The sequence below is a fragment of the Heterodontus francisci genome, unplaced genomic scaffold (genome assembly GCF_036365525.1).
Source record: "Heterodontus francisci isolate sHetFra1 unplaced genomic scaffold, sHetFra1.hap1 HAP1_SCAFFOLD_1552, whole genome shotgun sequence".
NCBI classification, from domain to species: domain Eukaryota; kingdom Metazoa; phylum Chordata; class Chondrichthyes; order Heterodontiformes; family Heterodontidae; genus Heterodontus; species Heterodontus francisci.
Window position 1 is genome coordinate 25001 of NW_027140114.1, and position 5000 is coordinate 30000.

Consider the following 5000-nt stretch of genomic DNA (forward strand, 5'->3'; position numbering starts at 1 on the left):
AAAGCAAAAGGGAAAGCATAAGGGCGCAGGCTGCCCTCTGCGGGACAGGTCCGGCCCTGACGCCGGTTTACGATTTCTCCGGTAAAGCACCTGTCGGGTGGCGACCGGAGGGTCTTTGCAGGGCCTGGATCTCCGAGCCCGTGGGACAGGCGGGAAAGGGTGGCGGCAGCCGGTTGAAGTCCCGACCCTGGGCAGCCTCCCGGTCTTACCTCCATAACTTCGGCGAGGAGGGTCCGATCCCCGCGCGGTCGACGGCAGGCGGTAGGGCTCGGAGGGGCGCGGCCTGGTCCGCGAGTGCCCCGGCGCCGCCCCTCTGCCCGTCCGAGGGACAGTAGGAAATGGCCATACCGCTTTCCGGCCGATTGCCGCCGGACGTCCGGCCGCATTCGCTCGGTCTGCGCGGCCGGCGGTAGCCGGGGGCGAGGGGCATCGGGCGGTGGCGGAACCAGGCCGGCCCGACCGCTGGGGGCCGCCCGGGCGACGTTTGAATCTGTCGGGTCGGACCGCCGAATCCCGCGGGATTTCGGGATCGAATCTGCGGGTGGAATCGGCACCTCGTCCCGCTGTCCGGTTCCCCCCCCCCCGTCGACTGCAACGGGTTTCCGAGGCCCGTCGGTCAGGCGCGGTTCGCTCCGCAATCCGCCGGCCGATCGGCACCGGGCGGGGCTCTACGGAAAGAGGGGACCCTCCCGCGTCGAGTGCCGGCGCACCGACCCCGCAGGCTGACCGGGAAGGTGAAGACTCACCCCGCTGAATGCCCGGCCCCGGCTACCCTCCGGCTCCGGGGCCATAACTTCGGGGAGGGAGGTCCGATCCCCGCGCGGTCGACGGCAGGCGGTAGGGCTCGGAGGGGCGCGGCCTGGTCCGCGAGTGCCCCGGCGCCGCCCCTCTGCCCGTCCGAGGGACAGTAGGAAATGGCCATACCGCTTTCCGGCCGATTGCCGCCGGACGTCCGGCCGCATTCCCTCGGTCGGCGCGGTCGGCGGTAGCCGGGGGCGAGGGGCATCGGGCGGTGGCGGAACCAGGCCGGCCCGACCGCTGGGGGCCGCCCGGGCGACGTTTGAATCTGTCGGGTCGGACCGCCGAATCCCGCGGGATTTCGGGATCGAATCTGCGGGTGGAATCGGCACCTCGTCCCGCTGTCCGGTTCCCCCCCGTCGACTGCAACGGGTTTCCGAGGCCCGTCGGTCAGGCGCGGTTCGCTCCGCAATCCGCCGGCCGATCGGCACCGGGCGGGGCTCTACGGAAAGAGGGGACCCTCCCGCGTCGAGTGCCGGCGCACCGACCCCGCAGGCTGACCGGGAAGGTGAAGACTCACCCCGCTGAATGCCCGGCCCCGGGAACCCTCCGGCGCCGGGGCCATAACTTCGGGGAGGAAGGTCCGAGCTCCGCGCGGTCGACGGCAGGTGAAAGGGGCCGGTGCGCCGCGGAAGGCGACAGCAGTCCCGTCAGGCTGCACCTCTGCTCGGGCGAACGGCGTCAGGAAAAGGGGAGAGCACTTCCCCACCGATAGCTCCGGAACGCCCGGACCCATTGGCCCGCGGCACCGGTGGCTGCTAGAGGGGCTCCGGCGCCGTCAGCCGGGGTACGTCCCAGGCCGGCCGGACGGCGGGCAGCCGGAGGCAACGGCCTGGAACGGAGCCAGACTTGAGTCGTTCCGTGCCGTGGGCAAAAAGGCAGGGCTGCGGGTCAGCGCAGTTTGGCAAACCTAGCCGCAAGTGCGGGAAGGGCGGAGGAGCACACGGACGCCGCCTTCCCAAACTGAGCCCAAAGTGCCCAGGCATGCCCCCTTGATCTCGCCTAATCAGTGAGCCCAAAATAATTTCAGAGTGTGGAAACCTGATCCAAAAAGGTCGAAAAGAACGGCCAGAGATCAAGTCCGAAAGGGGAAATCAGTAACAAGCAAGCAGAGTAATCATTAACCAAAAAGCGCAAAATTATGTTAAAAGTGTGAAATCATTAACCAAAAAGTCGAAAATAATGTCCAGAGACCAAGTCCGAAAGTACAAATAATTAACCAGTAAGCAGAGTCATCATTAACCAAAAATCGCAAAAGTAAGTAAAAAGTATGAAATCATTAACCAAAAATCGCAAAAGTAAGTAAAAAGTGTGAAATCATTAACCAAAAACTCGAAAATAATGTGCAGAGACTAAGTCCGAAAGGGCAAATGGTTAACCAGTAAGCAGAGTCATCATTAACCAAAAATCGCAAAAGTAAGTAAAAAGTGTGAAATCATTAACCAAAAATCGCAAAAGTAAGTAAAAAGTGTGAAATCATTAACCAAAAACTCGAAAATAATCTCCAGAGACTAAGTCCGAAAGGGCAAATGGTTAACCAGTAAGCAGAGTAATCATTAACCAAAAAGGGCAAAAGTAAGTAAAAAGTATGAAATCATTAACCAAAAAGCACAAAATTAAGTTAAAAGTGTGAAATCATTAACCAAAATGTCGAAAACAATGTCCAGAGACTAAGTCCGAAAGGGCAAATGGTTAACCAGTAAGCAGAGTAATCATTAACCAAAAGGCGCAAAAGTAAGTAAAAAGTATGAAATCATTAACCAAAAAGCGCAAAAATATGTTAAAAGTGTGAAATCATTAACCAAAAAGTCGAAAATAATGTGCAGAGACTAAGTCCGAAAGGGCAAATGGTTAACCAGTAAGCAGAGTAATCATTAACCAAAAGGCGCAAAAGTAAGTAAAAAGTATGAAATCAGTAACCAAAAAGCGCAAAAATATGTTAAAAGTGTGAAATCATTAACCAAAAACTCGAAAATAATGTGCAGAGACTAAGTCCGAAAGGGCAAATAATTAACCAGTAAGCAGAGTAATCATTAACCAAAAATCGCAAAAGTAAGTAAAAAGTGTGAAATCATTAACCAAAAACTCGAAAATAATGTCCAGAGACCAAGTCCGAAAGGGCAAATGGTTAACCAGTAAGCAGAGTAATCATTAACCAAAAAGGGCAAAAGTAAGTAAAAAGTATGAAATCATTAACCAAAAAGCACAAAATTAAGTTAAAAGTGTGAAATCATTAACCAAAAAGTCGAAAATAATCTCCAGAGACTAAGTGCGAAAGGGCAAATGGTTAACCAGTAAGCAGAGTCATCATTAACCAAAAATCGCAAAAGTAAGTAAAAAGTGTGAAATCATTAACCAAAAACCCGAAAATAATGTCCAGAGACTAAGTCCAAAAGGGCAAATGGTTAACCAGTAAGCAGAGTAATCATTAACCAAAAATCGCAAAAGTAAGTAAAAAGTGTGAAATCATTAACCAAAAACTCGAAAATAATCTCCAGAGACTAAGTCCGAAAGGGCAAATGGTTAACCAGTAAGCAGAGTAATCATTAACCAAAAATCGCAAAAGTAAGTAAAAAGTGTGAAATCATTAACCAAAAACCCGAAAATAATGTCCAGAGACTAAGTCCGAAAGGGCAAATGGTTAACCAGTAAGCAGAGTAATCATTAACCAAAAATCGCAAAAGTAAGTAAAAAGTGTGAAATCATTAACCAAAAACTCGAAAATAATGTCCAGAGACTAAGTCCGAAAGGGCAAATGGTTAACCAGTAAGCAGAGTAATCATTAACCAAAAGGCGCAAAAGTAAGTAAAAAGTATGAAATCAGTAACCAAAAAGCGCAAAAATATGTTAAAAGTGTGAAATCATTAACCAAAAACTCGAAAATAATGTGCAGAGACTAAGTCCGAAAGGGCAAATAATTAACCAGTAAGCAGAGTAATCATTAACCAAAAAGCGCAAAAATATGTTAAAAGTGTGAAATCATTAACCAAAAACTCGAAAATAATGTCCAGAGACTAAGTCCGAAAGGGCAAATGGTTAACCAGTAAGCAGAGTAATCAGTAACCAAAAAGGGCAAAAGTAAGTAAAAAGTGTGAAATCATTAACCAAAAACCCAAAAATAATGTCCAGAGACTAAGTCCGAAAGGGCAAATGGTTAACCAGTAAGCAGAGTAATCATTAACCAAAAATCGCAAAAGTAAGTAAAAAGTATGAAATCATTAACCAAAAAGCACAAAATTAAGTTAAAAGTGTGAAATCATTAACCAAAATGTCGAAAACAATGTCCAGAGACTAAGTCCGAAAGGGCAAATGGTTAACCAGTAAGCAGAGTAATCATTAACCAAAAATCGCAAAAGTAAGTAAAAAGTATGAAATCATTAACCAAAAAGCACAAAATTAAGTTAAAAGTGTGAAATCATTAACCAAAATGTCGAAAACAATGTCCAGAGACTAAGTCCGAAAGGGCAAATGGTTAACCAGTAAGCAGAGTAATCATTAACCAAAAATCGCAAAATTAAGTTAAAAGTGTGAAATCATTAACCAAAATGTCGAAAACAATGTCCAGAGACTAAGTCCGAAAGGGCAAATGGTTAACCAGTAAGCAGAGTAATCATTAACCAAAAATCGCAAAAGTAAGTAAAAAGTGTGAAATCATTAACCAAAAACTCGAAAATAATGTCCAGAGACTAAGTCCGAAAGGGCAAATGGTTAACCAGTAAGCAGAGTAATCATTAACCAAAAGGCGCAAAAGTAAGTAAAAAGTATGAAATCATTAACCAAAAAGCGCAAAAATATGTTAACAAGTGTGAAATCATTAACCAAAAAGTCGAAAATAATGTGCAGAGACTAAGTCCGAAAGGGCAAATGGTTAACCAGTAAGCAGAGTAATCATTAACCAAAAAGCGCAAAAATATGTTAAAAGTGTGAAATCATTAACCAAAAACTCGAAAATAATGTCCAGAGACTAAGTCCGAAAGGGCAAATAATTAACCAGTAAGCAGAGTAATCATTAACCAAAAAGCGCAAAAGTAAGTAAAAAGTGTGAAATCATTAACCAAAAAGTCGAAAATAATGCCCAGAGACTAAGTCCGAAAGGGCAAATGGTTAACCAGAAAATCCGTCGAATAATGTCCAGAGACTAAGTCCGAAAGGGCAAATGGTTAACCAGTGGAAGGGCGATCAAGCGGAAAAATTTGCCCCGG